Here is a 20,030-nt window from a genome sequence, read left to right as displayed (position 1 = left end):
TGGCTTTTATTTAGCCAAGATTTTGTTTGGTATATTTTTCGGAGTAGAATAAAATATCACAGAGCAAAATAAAAATAAAAATCCTCCCATTGGAGAAAGGAAATAGGCGTGTAATATAGCCTTTTAATAAGGAATGAATTTTTAATATTAACTAAAATAAGATATGTCAAGATATCCTTGAGGTATGGTAAGATTTGCTAGAATATTTAATTTTAGGTATGGAAGGAAATCAAATAAGGGATCAATTAAACAATAAAATAATTCTTGCTTCCCAAATAGAGGTGATTTTCGAAAATCACCTAGAGTCAATAGGGTTCGATTTTTCTCATTAAGAAATAGAGAATAATTGGGTTTTGGATTTAATTTGGATAAATATCCCAAGAATTAAATTAAATCCGAAAAAATAGAATTCTTTCTCCAATAAAGTGAAGGGGTCGAAAATCTCAAAATTATGTGGCTATAGTATTTATGGAAATTTTCCTAATATTCTCACTCACCCTTAAACAATTAAATCACCACATAATTCCTTTAATTCAAATATTCACATGCCACGTCATATATTTGATGTGAATCAAATGATACTAATTATACTCCAAGTTTTCTCCTATTTTGTATATTTAAATCATCTATCAATTGATCATTAAGGTTTGATTATTATATATTAGTTGATAGATGTACATGTGGAGTAGGGTCTGATTGAAACTGTTCGTTGCCTATCAATATGGTGTCCAAATCCTTTTATCTTACCACCATTATCTTCGTCTTTGAAATAGCTTCGCGTGGGTATATTACACGCCTCAATCGGAGCTCGGATGAAGAAGTTATGGCCATTTGACGAAGGTTGCACGAAGCAGTCAAAACCGGCAAAAACGCCCGGGTCGGGCGTTTTCAGCATTAAAAACGCCCGGGGACAGTGGAAACGCCCGGGTTGGCATAAACAACGCCCGGGTTGGCACCATTTTGCCCGGTCGGGCGTTTTTCTCGAAAACTGCCGAATTTTAGGTTTCAAATTGGTTTCCGGGGCGGTTTTGGAAGACATCGAGACATATTCAGACACGAGAAAAGGGAGAGGAAAAGAGAGAAAGAGAGGAGGAAGAAGAAAAGGAAGAAATTCCGGCCAACATTCCGACGATCCGTCTCCAAATCCCAATTCCACTCAACGAGAGCATGGTTCCTATGGTTTTTGTTGCAAATTCTACCATGTGTTTAGGCTAAACTCTCTATGTTGCTCCAAGTTGTAATCTAGGCTTTGTATGAATGTTTCTACACCTTTGAACTCATGTGTTTGTTACCAACAATGTGCTTAATGTTTATACACTATGTTTTTGGCTAATAATGTAGTGTTGTTCTTTCCTTTGCTATTGTCTCTTAACATAGTTTTGGAATGTTTGATTGTTGGTATGCTATTGAATTAGAATTGTTCAGAGGATAATTTGATAGTGGATTAAGTAGGTGATCATAGTAGATGGCTATTTCTCTAGCGCTTCCGCAGGAGTTTATAAACATTGAAAATTGGTTCATAGGTTATGTGTTCAGCTAATTGTGAACTACTCTTCGTGTACATGTTCAGTGTATGTGATTAGGTTGATGTTTTAATCCCTTCATATGTTTCGTTGTATAGGTGTAGAACAATACAAGCCTAGTGAGCAACTTGGAGTGGCATATTTTCTCATTTGAATAGTCTTTCTTTAGTTAACTTGTTGCATTATTTTGTCTTTAACTTTCAGAAATCAAAAATCAAATCTTTATGCTACATCTTTTTAAATTTTTAAGTTTTAAACAATCTTCTACCTCCCTGTGGATCGACACTTGAAATATTACTAACGACGCTGTAATCTTGCAGTATCGTAGTATTATTAGAGTTAATTAATTAAACTTGATATCCTGTGTGCACTGAATCAGATACTCTAAAATACTCATCAAGTTTTGGCGTCGTTGCCGGGGAGGCAATAGGTTGTTTAATACTTAGTAGTTTTATTTTTGTTTTATTTTATTTGATCTTTTGTTTTGTTTTGTTTAGGCACACACTTCGTGTTCTTGGGGGTGATAGCCATCTACCACGTAGGGACTTGAAGACGAAGGAGTGTTTATTTTAGGTGATATCTTTTTAATTCTTAGTTTAGTGATTATGATTATTTAGTTTTCACTAAAGCGCACACGTTTTATAGGAACTTACCCCGAAGTTGTCGAGAGGTCTCGCTTTCGGTAGTAGTGAAATATATTTTGTGTATGTGCTTGGTTTCTTTTCTGTTGTGCAGGTTTAGGTAATTTAAAAAAAAAAAAAAAGAAGAAAGTTGTGAATGCACACAAGATCACAGGGTACACCACCGTTTGGATTACTTTGTTATCAAAGAAAGAGAGGGCCGAGAGGTTCAGAGATTGAGATTTATCCGGACTATCAGAGTCCAGTTAGAAGTAACCCACTCTTCGAGTCAAGTTCAGAAAGTAGTTGTGGGACAGAGTCAGACACCGAATCAATGGCTGAAGACGATAACAATGCTCCACCCATGGGAAGGTTTGGCGACATCCTTAGATCGGGAGTTGATTACCCGGGGGAGTTTGCCTATGCACATGACAATGTCAACATCCCACCTCACTACATTAGTTTGGTGAATGGTGGAACTCTTTTCCATGGTCGAGATGAAGAAGATCCGATGAGTCATTTGAATGCCTTTTATGAATTGACGAACTCTCATAGACCTCCAAATGTAGAGCATCATCGGATTAAGAGGGCCTTATTTCCTTTCTCATTGAGAGAGAAAGCAAGAGAATGGTACGACTCACTACCGGGCTACAACATAGCAACATTTGAGGAGTTGAAGTCGAAATTCCTTTTGGAATATAACTCTCCAATGAAGATCGAGAAGTTGAGAGAGGAGATCACTTCATTCCGGCAAAAGTATGATGAGTCATTTGCCGAAGCTTGGAAGAGATTTACAGACTTGCTAAGGAAATGCCTAAGTCATGGTCTAGCTCCGGGGCATGATCTTTTGAAGTTCTACGAGGGAAACATGAAGGCACAGGGTTGGTTACTGCAGGTTCGAGTGGGAACTTGGACGATTTGACCCATGATGAGGTGAGAGCGCTATTTCAAAGATTAGCGAACAATCAGAGGAATTGGCATAATCCAAGGAAGATGGCCGCGGGAGATACATTTGGTGCTACTAAGGAGTCGGAAAGAGTGTCAGCTATAGAAGCTCAAATGGCTGACTTTAGTACTCAAATTTCGTCGATGACGAATGCTGTCAAATCTATGCAGTTGACTCCTCAACCCCAAGTTGCGCCTATGATGAAGTGTGGAGTGTGTCAAGGAGGACATTATACAGATCAATGTCCTAGTTTGCAAGGAGCACCAGTGGAGGATGTGAACTACATTGGCAACAATCGTCAAGGTTTCAACCAAGGAGCTCAATATACCAATCAACAAAACTGGAGGCCTCAACAAGGAAACTGGAATCAAGCTGGTCCTAGTAACGCTTCTGGCAACCAATGGAGAAACAACACTCAATCTCCGAGTTTTGAGACGAAGCCATCTAGTGATGATCAAGTTGCGCAGATCTACTCCTTCATGATCAAGAATCAAAAGGAGAATGATCAATTTAAGAAAAAAGTGAATGAGAAGTTTGGCCACATCGATGCCACAATGAAGAATTTGGAGATGATGATAGGTCAACTTGCAACGGCGGCTCAAACCAGACCCCAAGGAACTATTCCAAGCACCACGATAACGAACCCAAAGGTTAATGAGCAATGCAAAGCAGTCACATTGAGAAGTGGAAAAGAGCTAGAGAGACTTGGAGAGCATGCGGTACATAGTGGCCCAAACATCTTGCACGCAGGGGCGGACAAGTTGTTAGGCTCACAAACCTCGCACGCAGGGCCGGACGAGGGGAGTGAGCGGGCCACTACAGAAACTAGAGATGGTCTACAAGATAAAGAAGATGCAAGTCGGCGTGATACGAAGAAGAAGTCGTTGAGTCCGACAATGGATCCGAAGATTCCATTTAATTTTTCAGATTTTATACCGCCGCCTCCTTTCCCAATCGAGAAGAAGAGAAAGAAAATAATTCAAGAGAAGGGACTCGATTGGATGATGAATATTATTAGGAAAGTTAATGTAGATGTGTCCTTGGTGGATTTGTTCCTACATTTTCCTAAATTCTCCAAGTTTTTCAAGGACCTTATTGCGAAAAAGGAGAAGATACAAGATGATGGTGTGGTGATATTGAGCGCATTTTGCTCACAGTTTGTGAAGGGAAAGATGCCGGCTAAGAGAAGAGATCCCGGAAGTTGTGTGATCCCGTGTGAAATGGGAGATAAGAAGTTCCCAAAGTGCCTACTTGATCAAGGCTCGGGAATATCATTGATGGCTTTGAAAACTGCGAGGTCAATCGGTCTTGAAGCAAGGATTGAACCAATCGACATTGACCTTCAGTTGGCGGATCATTCAATTGTTAAGCCTAAAGGAATCATCGAGGATGTCTTGGTGAAGGTGGATAAATTTATACTCCCGGTTGACTTCATTGTCATAGAGATGGAAGAGGACAAAGACATGCCTATTCTCTTTGGGAGAATGTTGTGATTGAGCAGGAGAAAGTGAAGAGGCACCTATTGGAGTTTGGATAGGAAAGCTGCAAAGAAGAAGGTCGAGCCAACGACTATAAACAAAGGCGCTGATTGGGAGGCAACCCAAGTTTTTATTTCTTTTCTTTTATTTTTATTTTCTTATGTTGGAGGTTTTGTTTGCCCAATTCTTTCCTCTAGCATTTATTTTGAATTGAGTGTTTCTTTATGTTTTGTTTTGTTTTGTTTTGTAGGGAGCACATTGGAGTTTATGAGGGAGCACACTTACAATGGAAGATACACCCACCCTCCCACCCATATGCTACGGATTTCATGCCAAGTTTGGGGGAGTCTTCTATCCTTTTACTTTTTATGTTCTTCTTTGCTTGCATTGAGGACAATGAAGCATTCAAGTTTGGGGGGGTTTGTTTTAGTTTGAATGAATTTTATGCATGATGTATGGTTTCTTGGGTGTATTGTATGCTAAAGGTGTTTTGAATCAATGTAATTGACGGCTGCATGCTTTATCTTCGGCTTTCTGGTTGGGAAATCTTGCTTGATTTTACTTGATCTTTGAAGCTTAGGATGGATGGAATTTGTGCATTGATTTATTTGAAAGAGCATTTTGTGACTACAACCGATTTCTTGAGTTGAGGAGAGTAGGAAATTCATATGTCTTGTGGAAATTATCTTGGATTGATTTTCTTTATTGAGTTGGGTGCTTGCATTCATATGTGTCAATGATATGGGATGATAAGGCACTAGGATGAACTCCATGGCCAAATATTCACATGCCTAGTCCAACAAATGATCCCCTAGAAGCCACTTTGAGCTTAATCCCCATTGTTTTGTACAAATACTTAGCCAATTACTTAGCTACTAAAATAAGCCTCATTTTAGCCTCATCAATAAACCTTACTACTATTTGGGTGCTAAATACACGTTTGAGCTTTGTTGATTGTGTTGTGAGTGTTGGGTGGTGTTCGATCAAAGTTTAAAGATTTTTTCAGAATTGATGTAATGTATAAGTGTTGAGAAGGAAGTTCTTTGTAAGGAAAAAGACGACCTTCAAATTGTAAAAGTCGAGGCCTTTGAAAAAGAAGAAAAAAAAAAAAAGGAAAATGGAAAAAAAAAGTGAAATAAAGTAGAACTTCCATTGCTTTGTAAAGATATACTCTTGTCTAGAAAAGATCTCAAGTTTGGGGAGTGAAAGTATGGGTTGTGAAATGTATATTGTTTGGTTCTTTAGAAGGAAGTTGTAGGAGTGAAGAATTTGGCACTCAAATGTGTAGCTTTTGAGCTCACTATCCATATTTATCCTACCTAATCCCTAGCCCCATTACAACCTATAATTTAAGACCTTGGACCTTATTGTTGATACATTGTGGATGTTTTGTAAATAGCTTGGTAGAGTTAAAGAAGTTTGATTTGAAATCCGCGAGTCTTATGTGATAAGTAATGCTTGATGAGTCAATGACGACGGTTTGAGTTGTAGGATCTAATGTTTGGACTTATTTTGAAGTGCACCTTGACTTGAAGTTCTAGGTGGATGAGTGATGGTTCATGAGAGTGGGAGATTTTGATTGGAAATGTTGAGGGTTTAGATTTTGTCATTCATGTCCTTACATGATTCTTTGTGATGAAAAACCTTTGTGAATTGAACTTTGAAATATAATGCTTTGAGTGATCTTGCTCGAGGGCGAGCAAGTAAATAAGTTTGGGGGTATTTGATGTGAATCAAATGATACTAATTATACTCCAAGTTTTCTCCTATTTTGTATATTTAAATCATCTATCAATTGATCATTAAGGTTTGATTATTATATATTAGTTGATAGATGTACATGTGGAGTAGGGTCTGATTGAAACTATTCGTTGCCTATCAAAATGGTGTCCAAATCCTTTTATCTTACCACCATTATCTTCGTCTTTGAAATAGCTTCGCGTGGGTATATTACACACCTCAATCGGAGCTCGGATGAAGAAGTTATGGCCATTTGACGAAGGTTGCGCGAAGTAGTCAAAACCGGCAAAAACGCCCGGGTCGGGCGTTTTCAGCATTAAAAACGCCCGGGGACAGTGGAAACGCCCGGGTTGGCACCATTTTGCCCGGTCGGGCATTTTTCTCGAAAATTGCCGAATTTTAGGTTTCAAATTGGTTTCCGGGGCGGTTTTGGAAGACATCGAGACATATTCAGACACGAGAAAAGGGAGAGGAAAAGAGAGAAAGAGAGGAGGAAGAAGAAAAGGAAGAAATTCCGGCCAACATTCCGACGATCCGTCTCCAAATCCCAATTCCACTCAACGAGAGCATGGTTCCTATGGTTTTTGTTGCAAATTCTACCATGTGTTTAGGCTAAACTCTCTATGTTGCTCCAAGTTGTAATCTAGGATTTGTATGGATGTTTCTACACCTTTGAACTCATGTGTTTGTTACCAACAATGTGCTTAATGTTTATACACTATGTTTTTGGCTAATAATGTAGTGTTGTTCTTTCCTTTGCTATTGTCTCTTTAACATAGTTTTGGAATGTTTGATTGTTGGTATGCTATTGAATTAGAATTGTTCAGAGGATAATTTGATAGTGGATTAAGTAGGTGATCATAGTAGATGGCTATTTCTCTAGCGCTTCCGCAGGAGTTTATAAACATTGAAAATTGGTTCATAGGTTATGTGTTCAGCTAATTGTGAACTACTCTTCGTGTACATGTTCAGTGTATGTGATTAGGTTGATGTTTTAATCCCTTCATATGTTTCGTTGTATAGGTGTAGAACAATACAAGCCTAGTGAGCAACTTGGAGTGGCATATTTTCTCATTTGAATAGTCTTTCATTAGTTAACTTGTTGCATTATTTTGTCTTTAACTTTCAGAAATCAAAAATCAAATCTTTATGCTACATCTTTTTAAATTTTTAAGTTTTAAACAATCTTCTACCTCCCTGTGGATCGACACTTGAAATATTACTAACGACGCTGTAATCTTGCAGTATCGTAGTATTATTAGAGTTAATTAATTAAAATTGATATCCTGTGTGCACTGAATCAGATACTCTAAAATACTCATCAATATTCAACAAGTTGACTTTTCAAACTCCAACGCAACCCTAGACACCACTTGGTCATAAGAACTCATGAAATAAATTCATTCATCAATTAATTCACGTCTCCCACGTCTTCAATAAAATTTTACGGCTCTAAAATTAGGGTTCGAAAATCCGGGATGTTACAAAATATCCAACAATCCTCCCCTATTTTAGTGCAATCCTTGATTAACTAAAACAAGTCATCTCAAACATTTAAACTTTTGCATAAATGAAATATCGTAACGATTGAATTCCACATTAGTACATTACACATTCCAAATATTCGAATACCCCGGGTGTCTCTAAGGATTGAACCCTGGAACTCACATTGAATACACGAAGATAATGTACACAAAAGTTTACATAAGAATATGTTCTATCTTGACACTATATTTTACTAGCCTATGTCCTTATCCTTCATAAACATGTCGAAACCAAGTCTCAGCTTCTTAAAGCGGCTAAACTTTATGCTTATATAGGTCGCTGCTTTATTCTTGCACCTACATCTGCAATTTTTCAAAAGAACTATTATTTATATATACATTCAACCTTCTTAACTTGTAGGTCCGAACACATACCTTGGGACGATTTTCAAATGTGTTCCAATCTTCAAATATTAATTCTTCCATATTGAATTCTGCATCTAGTGTCATACTAAATTGGAATTGGGTATCTTAATAACAGAGATTTGTAGTGGACTTTAATCCCATCCCTATAGCCGATTTGTGCACCAGATCTCTACTTAACCCTTTGGTTAAATGATCGGCTAAGTTATCACGAGTTCTCACAAACTCCACAGATATCACACCATCCATAATGAGTTCACGAATCATGCTATGTCTAATACCTAAGTGTCTTGACTTTCCATTATACACTTGGCTATATGCCTTAGCCAAGGTAGCTGCACTATCACATCTGATAGATATAGGTGATATCGGTTTAGGCCACAGTGGAATTGCATATATTAGATTTCTTAGCCATTCAGCCTCTTTACCAGCTGCTGCTAATGCCACAAACTCCGATTCCATTGTTGAATTTGTGATACAAGTCTGTTTCTTTGATGCCCAACATATAGCACCACCTCCAAGACGGAATACCCAACCACTTGTGGAAGATTGGTCTTCCATATTGGTGATCCAACTTGCATCCGAATAACCTTCAAGAACGGAAGGAAATCCAGAATAAGTCAACCTATAATCCATGGTTCCTTTTAAGTATTTAAATACTCGATTCATTGCTTGCCAATGGATTAAACTTGGATTATAAGTATATCGACTCAATTTTCCAACTGCAAAGGCTATATCGGGTCTAGTGCTAATCATAGCATACATTAGTGATCCAATAGCCTCAAGCTGATTCACAACAACTCCTTTATTAGGCACGAGTTTTGCACTAGGATCAAAAGAAGTCTTAACTGAAGAACAATCTTTGAAGTTAAACTTTTCCAACACCTTCTCAATATAATGTGATTGAGAAATGGAAATTCCTTGTTCTCCATGTGTGATCTTAATTCCAAGAATCACATCAGCCTTCCCCATGTCTTTCATCTCAAACTTAGATGACAAAAATTCCTTAGTTTTATCAACTTGATCTTGGTCAGTACCAAAGATCAACATGTCATCCACATATAGGCAAATGATAACCCCTTTACCGGTAGCATCAAATTTGCTATATACACACTTGTCTGCTTGGTTTAATACAAAACCATTCGACAACACCACATCATCAAACTTCTGATGCCATTGCTTGGGGGCTTGCTTTAGTCCATAAAGAGATTTTACCAACTTACAAACCTTATGTTCATTACCAGGCATGACAAAGCCTTCTGGTTGTTTGATATAAATCTCTTCATTTAATTCACCATTCAAGAAGACAGTCTTAACATCCATTTGGTGAATTACAAGATTATGTATAGCAGCAAGTGCTAACAATAATCTAATTGTGGAAATCCTAGCAACAGGAGTATAGGTGTCCAAATAGTCAATTCCTTCCTTTTGTCTAAAGCCTTGGATAACCAATCTGGCTTTATATTTGTCTATGCTTCCATCCACCTTCATCTTCGTTTTGAAGATCCATTTACTATTCAAAGCTATACAGCCAGGTGGTAAATTAGTCAGTTTCCAAGTACCATTTTGGATTATAGAATCCATCTCCTATTGGATTGCCTCTTTCGAAAATGCAGAATCCCTTGAAGCCATAGCTTCTTTGTAGGTCCTTGGATCATCACCAATAGTAAAACAATATCGATATTGAAAATTTATTTCATTTCTTGATCCTTCTAGTAAGTACAATTGGAAATCATTTCCAAAAGACTTAGCTTTTCTTGCTCTACCACTCCTCCTAGCGTTAGGAGGTGTATCAATCACTTTTTCAGTTACACCAGAATTACTAGACCTTGCAATCATGTCTCCAGGTTTAGATATAGATGTGAATCTATCCTCATTGCCAAAATCTCCCTTGACTCAATAATAGAGTGCACGGATACATAGTCATTGGGTTCTATAACATATAACCTATAACAAGCAGAATTTTCAGAATAGCCAAGAAACACACAATCTATACCTCTTTGACCTATGGTTTTCATTTTTGGGTCAGTTAGTCTTACCACAGCTCGACAACCCCAAACTCTGAGATAACTCAATTTTGGTGGTTCCTTATGCCAAAGTTCATAAGGGGTTATCTTGTTCCTTTTATTAGGAACTCTATTCAACAAATAACAAGCTGTTAACATAGCCTCACCCCAAAATCCTTCACTTAGGCCAGAATAGCACAACATTGAATTAATCATTTCTTTCAACGTTCTATTCTTTCTTTCAGCTACACCATTTTGTTGTGGTGTATATGGAGCAGTCGTCTGATGTATTATACCAGTAGATTCAAAATATGCTGGATCTTAATACTCACCTCCCCTATCAGTGCGAAGAACTTTAATCTTCACAACATGATGAAGCTCTACACTTTCTTTAAAGATTTTAAATTTACCAAGAGCTTCATATTTTGAATGGCATAAATAGACACAACAAAATCTAGTAGCATCATCAATAAAAGTAACTACATACTTTTTATTACCAAGTGATGGAGTCGAATGAAAATCACACAAATCACTGTGTATAAGTTCTAATACCTTAGTAACTTTATTGACATTCTTATTGAAAGGTTGTCTAGTTATTTTAGTTAACATGCAAGTTTTACACTTTTCATTGTTCAACTCAAATGCTGGTAATAAACTCATTTTCGACATCTCTTTCAATCTCTTGTAATGTACATGTCCAAGTCTAGCATGCCACAATTCTGATTTACTAGCATGATTACTAAAAGTAGTAGAAGTCATGCAAACATAATTATTAATAAAAGAAACATCTAGATTCAACCTAAACATACCACATAGATAACTGAATCCAATAAAAGTACCATGCCTTGACAGAATGTATTTGTCACTTTCTAACACTTGTTTATAACCACAATTATTCAACATAATACCAGAAACTAAGTTCTTACGAATACCAGGTACATATACAACGTTATCTAACACTAAGGAATTTCCAGAAGTAAATACTAGGATAACAGATCCTATTCCTTTGAAGATCCATCTTTAATTGGTTTAAAATCCTTGAACCATTGACGATCCTTGCATACATGACATGTTGCACCCGAATCAATCCACCATGAAAGATCGTCATCCTGCACATAAAATGATTCAGAGATTATTGATGCATAATAGTTCTCAACAGAATGATCATTAGATACAGAAAACGAACCTGATTGCTTTTCAGGATCCTTGGATCCACTTGAACCAACCTCGTTTTTACCTTTTCTTCCACCCTTTCCAGACTTACAATCCTTCTTGAAGTGCCCGGATTTGCCACACTTCCAGCAAGCAGTTTAGGCTTCTTATTCCCATCCTTACTGTTATTCCCTTGAAACTTCCGTTTCTCTTTACCAGCCTTTGAGGATTCACCCTCTTCCACCATGTTCACAGAAGAACCAACCATGTTTCTAGCATTACCAACAGAGCCTTTTTCCATATCACGTATGGACTGTTCAATTTGGAAATCACTTCCAAGTTCGACCAAGTTCAACTCCTCCTTCTTGTGTTTCAGATTATTTTTACAATCCTTCCAAGAAGGTGGCAGTTTATCAATAATACTAGAGACAGAAATGGATTCATCCATTTTCATATCATATTGGGAAAATTGTCGCAATATCCTCAACAATTCGTTGTATTGTTCCATGACAGGCCTCGTATCAACCATTTTATAGTTAATAAAGTTACCAACAAGAAATTTCTTGCTAGAAGTATCTTCTGCCATATATTTGGCTTCGAGGGAATCCCACAATTCCTTAGCAGACTCAACATTTTGATACACATCAAATAGAGAATCAGACATACCGTTTAAAATGTGACCACGACATATGTAGTCATCGTTCTCCCACTTCATCCGCCTCCTCGTCTGTTCCAGAGTTTCATTTTCGTCAGCATGACCTTGAGATTCGTCAACATGAAATGCATCCTGGCCACATTTATCCAACTTCGCGAAACCTTTCGTTCCTTCATTCACTGTTTCCTTGTTCGACATTTTCAGATTGATTTGATCTTAAGATTTAGAATATTGAACAAAACGGAACGGATAATCTGAAAGTCGTGATGAAATCACTTTTAGATCAAATCAATTTCGGTGGTTCTACCAAAATATTTGATCGGATAAATTCAGAGAAAACAGAACTATCTAATGTTGATATCTGAGAAAAAGCGTACAGAACCAAACAACAATCGATCAGATTTAATAAGATGAAAAATCGCGTTTCAACAAGATGAACAAGTGCGCCTGTTAATTTCACAGCTCGACCCCAGCTAGGGGCTGCCGCCCCTTGGACCCCGCTACCCAGGGGCGCTGCCCCCGGACCCCGTTCATCTAACATCATAATGAATTCAAATAAGTGTGCACTCCGCACCTCCAGACTTATATGATGTCTCATTATGACAATACTGATCAATCAAGTTAATCCAATTACACTAAAATATCCAACAGAGGAGGCACACAAAAAAGCACAGAAGAGGAGAGAATAGTTCATAATGGTAAGACGTACCGTGGCAGTGATATCTGCTTCTCTTGGCTGTACTCCCTTGAGGCCTACAGCCCTGTGGAAATGATGAACATACATTTCTTAATAGTATTCACTTAGAAACCATTTCATTTTGAGGCCACTTTTTTTATCACAATAAGTTTGCACTTGTTTACAGTAAGAAATATAAGATACCAACCGCCATGAGGAGCATCTGAATATGAACTTGGATCCATAGGGTCTAGTCCAGGTCATCTTCGTCATTGTATGCACGCTTCTTATAGCTTTTCCAAGGCGGGGGTTTCGTGTCAACTCCCTCAGAATCATACTATCATTTTGACAGCAGACAATATTGCATCAAATTCATAACCGCTCTAACATGCAACTTACTGACTGAAGTGAAACAGAGGTATCACTCACTTGCAACTTACTAAGCAGCAAAGAATATACCAAATGATAATATCCAATTTTAAGGACGTATAAGACGATATCAAATTGCTTGATTATGACCTATACATTGAACCATAATTTCATGTGTTCCAACTTTTAATCCACAAAGAGACATTGATGTATGCAGTCCTTTTCCCATGGATAAAGAATCATACTCAGGGGCAAATTTTGAATTGAGTTGATTGAGTATCCGATCTCTAGAGTTCGAAATCCCAATCCAATATGAAGACACAATGAAGGAGACACCAAGTCAGTGGGTAAGAAAAGGCAGATGAGACTCAGACTAACTCGACAAACTCACAACAAACATCGATAACATATAGTGATACGAGTTTATATAGGAAGAGCCTTATATAGAACATCTGAATTTGGTCCAGGCTCGTCATTAAGCTCGGCATTCTTTTGGCTTTTTTGTGATGATACAGATCAAGCCTTCTCAAAACATTCTAGTGAATACAACTTTTTGATGGAAATATTCTTAGCACTGTGTAGCATGACAAGCACCTCCACCAGGTACGCCATTTCCATTCCCTATTTCCAGATTGACTGAAAGTAACTTAAATTAGAGCAGTAATCATTAGAACAGCCATACGAGAGAACTATAATTCCGACTATGGTTAACTACCTTTGGAAGTGCGATCGATCACGGCTCATTCCACCATTTGATACTCAGTTTGAGATCGTCGTTGCCGTTTTCAGATTGCTCCTCTACAATCCTTTCTGCTGAGGCCACTGCAGATTTGGTGCAATTTGTTAACTCAATTAATTTGAGTGTAAACAGAGATGGCAGAGTCTAGGGAAATTGGTCTCATCGGCTCTCCAACGCAAAAGATTCAAACCTACAAAATATAAAAACTGCAGTGAGTGGAACACATCTCCATCTTCTAAATCCCACTCTTCATCACAAGTCTCCTCCTCGCTTTCAAACTCATCTCCATTTGTTGCAAACTTGCAGCAAATTATCCTAAGCACTTCTAGATTATGTAGTGCACACAGAGTCCTTAACACTCCTGAGTTTGTTTCACATCGAAGCAAATTAGTTTTCTAATTTTACAAGGAAATATAACTCTTGAACAACGACCGGAACCGTCTCGAGAGGATATAGTTCTCATAAGATTGCATCTTAATATTTCGAGCTTGTGAAGATGGCTTAGATCAATTGCCGCATATGTAGTTCGGTGGCCATCGCATTCAAATTGAATGGGAAGAACTACCCCCTATGGTCAAGATTGATCAAGGTGAAAATCGAAGGCCGGGGAGCCTATTCGTACATCCGGAATGAACCCCCAGAATCCGGGAGTAAGGGGTTCGACGAGTGGGAGGAGAACGACTTGGTGGTGTTCTCGTGGATCGTCGACAACATCGAGAATGATATCGTCACTGATTTCGCCCACCACCAAACAGCCAAAGCGTTGTGGGATAACCTCGCTGTGACGTTCGAGAACAGAGCCGACAAATACCATATCTACTACCTGGAAGAAAAGGCGATAAACATCAGACAAGGAAGTCTCGATCTAGAGACGTATTACCGGAGGATCCACAGGCTGTGGATCAGCATTGACAGAAGCCAGAAACAATGATTAGCTGTTGCGACAAGGGGATTGATCAGTTCCGAACACACTCAAACGAGAAGCGTTTAACCAAGTTTCTGACTGGGCTGAATCAGGAGTATGATTCGATTCGGAGAGACATCCTGAAGGAGGAGCCGACCCCATCAGTAGAGGTTGCGTATGGATGGGTGGAGACGGAGGCGGCTCGACGTCGAATCATGCCACCGGCATCGCCTCCACCCACCGGAGAAGCCTACGGTGGAAACACCGATTCATCACTTGGGGAAATCGGCCAGGGCTTCGCCGCACAGACCCAGCGACCTCCACACCGTAACGGACCACCACCGCCACGCTCCGCCACCAACAACCGACCGGGAAACAGGCCCGATACGTCAAATTGTGGTGCTCCCATTGTGGAAAACAAAAACACACTTGGGAGACCTGCTTCAAACGGCTTGGATACCCAGAATGGTGGGAGGAACGACAAAAGGCGAGGGCATCACAGGCCCAAGAAAAAATCGCGATCGGGGTGAACGGAGATGGAGGGCCACGGCGGATTGAAGCCGGGAACCATGGGGAACCGGCCAGAACTGGAGCAGGGGACGCATCAGGAAGCTTCAGCTTCACCGGTCGGCGGAGGAGTGAGGGGCGCCGGGAATTATGCAGAGAACGTATCCAAACCCTAATTTAAAGTTTGGGAATTCTAATTTTGAACCCCAGCAGTTTATGAATTATCGAAAAAGACCCCATCTTATTAAGTTTGACCCCCCAGACTTACCGAAAGTTAAAAGTGCACCCCTGACTTCCCAGAAATTAAATATTTACCCCAATTTTGAGTCAGAAAATCAATTTGCACCCCTACGAGATTTTTCCGCTGCATTTCATGTGTCTGATATTACTGATAAAAATTCAAAGGGCTGGATATTTGATTGTGGGGCTACCGATACCATGACTCCAGATAGAGATGATTTTCTTGACTTTAGTGAGGTTCCAAGATCATATATTAAAACTGCGGGCGGGGATTTGATTAATGTTGTGGGATCTGGCACGATTGAAATTTCACCTACCCTCCGTCTTACAAATTTCCTATATGTCCCTACTTTATCTCAGAGGCTGATGTCTATTAGTCATGTGACTAAGGAATTAAATTGCACACTCCTGATGCATCCTGACTTTTGTATCTTGCAGGATATTCAGACGAGGAGGATTCTTGGGCGTGACACTGAGAAGCAAGGACTCTACTACGTGGACGAGATAGCTCAACATGGCAGTGCGATGCTGGCTCACGGGTCCACGAAGCAGGAAACTTGGCTATGGCACCGAAGACTAGGGCACCCCTCCCCTGGTTATTTTGAATTACTTTATCCAAACATTTCTATTCCTTCCGACTTTTCTTGTGAAATTTGTGTTTTGGCTAAGAGCCACAGACAGTCTTTTAAACCTACAAATACTCGTATGAAATCCATGTTTTCTTTAGTGCATTCTGATGTTTGGGGCCCTGCACCAGTTGTTGGGGGGAATGGCTTTCGATATTTTGTGATTTTTGTTGATGATTGCACTAGAATGACTTGAATTTATTTTTTGAAACATAAATCTGAAGTTTTTGACAAATTTGTCACCTTCTTTAAACTGATACAAACACAATTTCATATCACTATCCAAACCCTTAGGTCCGATAACGGGAGGGAATTTGTGAACAGCCCCATGACCCATCAAACTTCTTGTGCCTATACACCCGAACAAAATGGGGTAGCTGAACGAAAAAATAGGACTATTTTAGAAATGGCCCGGGCTCTTATGATTGAATCCAAGGTCCCCAAGTTTTTCTGGCCAGAAGCCATTGCCACATCAGTTTGCCTCCTCAACCGCCTACCGACCAAAATCCTCCACATGAAAACCCCCCTCGATACACTATCCAAACAAACCAAAATTCCACAACATATGAACCTCTCACCCAAGGTATTCGGTTGTACTGTATATATTCATATCCCAAAACACGAGAGAAATAAATTGTCGCCCTGTGCAACCAAATGTGTGTTTGTAGGGTATGGGGTGAACCAGAAGGGATACAGATGTTTTGACCCTCAAACCAGAAAAATCACCACGACCATGAACTGCAATTTCTTGGAGACTGAATTCTTTTACCATACCCACCTTAATAGTCAGGGGGAGAGTGTTTCAGATAGTTCTATGGACTATCTAAGTTGGCTTGTGCCATTTCCAACTTCTCAAATTGAGGATCCACCCGAGTCAGTTGTCACTGCCGCCGAGCAGGTCTCTCCACAAGGGCCATCTCATCCGCCCCCTTGTGATTCTCCTCCAACGATATCCGAGGTAATACCTGAACCGACACTTGAAAGTCCAGTTATTTCTGACACTGTTGATACAGAACCCCGAGAAGAAGATAACACTATTGATGGAGATACCGGGAGGTATATACTCCCTTATCGAATTACGAGAGGAATTCCACCCAAAAGATATTCCCCCGAGAGGATTGGGAAGAAAAGCCGGTATGCAGTAGCAAATTTCGTACAAGGAAATCTCACCAAGATGGCACGAGCCTTTGAGGCTGCACTATACGAAGAAGAAGAAATCCCACAGTCAGCCGAAGAAGCTATGAAACATATCGAGGGAAGCCATGCTGACTGAGATGAAGGCACTTATGAAGAACAATACATGGGTGAAAGGGAAATTGCCTGATGGAGTAAAGACAGTTGGGTGTAGATGGGTGTTCACGATAAAGAGAAGGCCAGACGGTACAATTGAGAGGTATAAAGCACGACTTGTGGCAAAGGGGTACACTCATACTTATGGAGTAGATTATGATGAAACATTCTCCCCAGTAGCCAAGATCAACACTGTGAGAGTGTTGTTTTCGATCGCAGCAAACAAAGATTGGCCACTTCATCAGTTTGATGTGACTAACGCTTTCCTACACGGGGAATTACCAAAACCTGTGTTTATGGAACCACCACCTGGGTTCACCGAGGAGTTTCAGGTAGGAGAAGTGTGTCAACTCAAGAAGACATTATATGGGTTAAAGCAATCTCCGAGGGCATGGTTTGGGAGGTTCACAGAGGTTATGAAGAAGTATGGGTATGAAGGATCTAGGTCTCCTCAAGTATTTCTTAGGTATTGAAGTACTAAGATCGAAGAAGGGGATCTTTATAAATCAGAGGAAGTACATACTCGATCTATTGGCAGAAATTGGGATGTTAGATTGCAAGCCCGCAGATACCCCTATGGTGCAAAATCACGGACTACAGATTAAGGAAGATGGAGAACCGACTGACAGGGGGAGATACCAGAGATTTGTTGGGAAGCTGATCTACCTCTCTCATACAAGACCAGATATTGCATATGCAGTAGGAGTGGTGAGTAAGTTCATGCATGCACCACAAGGAGAGCACTGGGAGGCAGTGCTGAGAATCGTACGATACTTGAAGGGAACAGCCGAGCATGGGCTCATGTTTGAGAAACACGGACACATGGAGATACATGGTTTTACTGATGCTGACTGGGCAGGAAACCCGAATGACAGGAAATCAACCGCAGGATACTTTGCCTTTGTTGGAGGAAATCTTGTAACGTGGAGGAGCAAGAAGCAAAAATTAGTAGCACTCTCGAGTGCAGAGGCAGAGTTCAAAGGAATTAAGAGCGGATTAACAGAGATATTATGGCTACGGAAGTTGATGACGGAGTTGAACCTCCACTCTACTCTACCTTGTAGATTATTTTGTGACAACAAGGCAGCCATTAGTATTTCTGAAAACCCGGTGCAACATGACAGAACCAAACATGTGGAAGTAGACCGACACTTCATAAAAGAGAATTTGGAGGTTAAGGTGGTGGAGATGCCCTATGTCAAGTCCGAAGATCAACTGGCAGACATCTTGACAAAGGCAGTAAACTCAAAGTCGTTTCGAGAAGTACTTGGCAAGCTAAGTATCGGCAACCCCGTTACATAGCTTGAGGGGGAGTGTTAGAAGATATTGCACAAAATCAGGAATTGATATGGGAGAATATTTCACATTTAATTAGTGTAATCTAGGTTTACCATGTATAGAAAATCCTAGGCTATATAATCATGTAAACTCTACATTGTTGATATATTGAATAGAATTAAACCCTACTACCGATTTCTACATTGTAATCTTGTGAGATTGTGGTCCAAGCACGATAATCAAAGTGATAAGCAATCAATGGATCTTCATAAATGTTTTGAGCGAGAGTGGTTTTACGTACTCCACCCATACCAACGATGGCGACGATCTCCCGCTTCTTCTGCTCCCTAGTCAGCCGATCCTTGAGCTGCATCAGATCTTCATCAATTCCCACCACCGCAGCATTCTTGGAACTCGATGAACTGCTATGCGGCATCTTCTGATCCACGAGGTTCACTTGTTCCATAGCAGAATGAAGCTCTCGTGGCATCTTCCTTTCCTCCATGAGCTTCTCCGCTTGTTCCACAACAGAATCAAGTTCAAGCGTTATTTGTTGTAGATCTGGTGTGGATAAAGTGAACCTCACGCAATCCGATCCGGAGAGCATTTCATGAACCATGTGGGATTCAATGATGTCTTCAGCTTGGTGTGCTACTTCTCTGATTTGGGTGTCTAGATTGGTGAGTGAAGATTTATCAAGGAGCTGTTGAAGAGAAGTAGCTTTATGAAGGAGGGATTGGGGTTGAGGGTTGTTTTCCTAAACAATCCACCGTGTTTGGTCAGGATCAAGGATTCCTTCAAGAATGGTAATGAGAGGTTGAAGATTGTAAGCCATTTTTTTCAGATCTCTTCTTGCTAGAAAAACAGAGGAAGGAAAGCTTATTGCAAAATGCATTCGCACAGAAACAAGATGATTGATGACCTTCAGGCTTGAGCAAATAATATAAAACTTATTCTGTATTTGATAGTAATAGAGTACTAATGTTGTGTAGTTGGATATTATTTTATTAATATGGTTGTACAAAGCTTTGAATCTATCGTAGATTTGCATTATTTTAGTAGGGGAATCAATTGACAATTATGATCTGTAAAACTAACATGCTAGTGTTCTGATGTTCTTCATATTGCTCATATCTCAAAAATATGAATTTTTAATTGTAATATCAACGGCTCTTTCAACACCCTTTTTTTTTTTGTAGTGTGTGATATTATTAGTATGAATTGATTGTTTTTGTTAATTTCATATGAGCTTCATTGCCAGTTGGGTAATTCATAATAATTGAGCTCATATGAATCGACTTAAAATAAAAATGTGTGCGATAGAGAAAGCCTTCTCAATTCGTCTCTATCACTTGCACAGCAAAACTTTTTGCT

The 20,030-nt window shown here is 39.5% G+C and overlaps 1 non-coding gene and 2 pseudogenes across 1 annotated transcript; 2 read left to right on the top strand and 1 right to left on the bottom strand.

The window, feature by feature from the left end:
• Positions 1-2,300: 2,300 nt before the first annotated feature.
• LOC148933800 (uncharacterized) lies at positions 2,301-4,582 on the top strand (annotated as a pseudogene).
• On the bottom strand, positions 2,865-2,971 carry LOC148933801 (small nucleolar RNA R71). The gene has a single exon (XR_016134818.1). It is a non-coding gene; the product is annotated as a small nucleolar RNA R71 (small nucleolar RNA).
• Positions 4,583-17,954: 13,372 nt separating the features above from the next.
• LOC148933799 (secreted RxLR effector protein 161 pseudogene) lies at positions 17,955-18,680 on the top strand (annotated as a pseudogene).
• Positions 18,681-20,030: the final 1,350 nt, after the last annotated feature.

The sequence above is a fragment of the Salvia hispanica genome, chromosome 1 (genome assembly GCF_029641045.1).
Source record: "Salvia hispanica isolate PSC_SH4W2 chromosome 1, Shi_PSC_v1, whole genome shotgun sequence".
NCBI classification, from domain to species: domain Eukaryota; kingdom Viridiplantae; phylum Streptophyta; class Magnoliopsida; order Lamiales; family Lamiaceae; genus Salvia; species Salvia hispanica.
The sequence above is the reverse complement of the archived record's forward strand: the minus strand, read 5'-3'. Positions and strand labels throughout refer to the sequence as shown.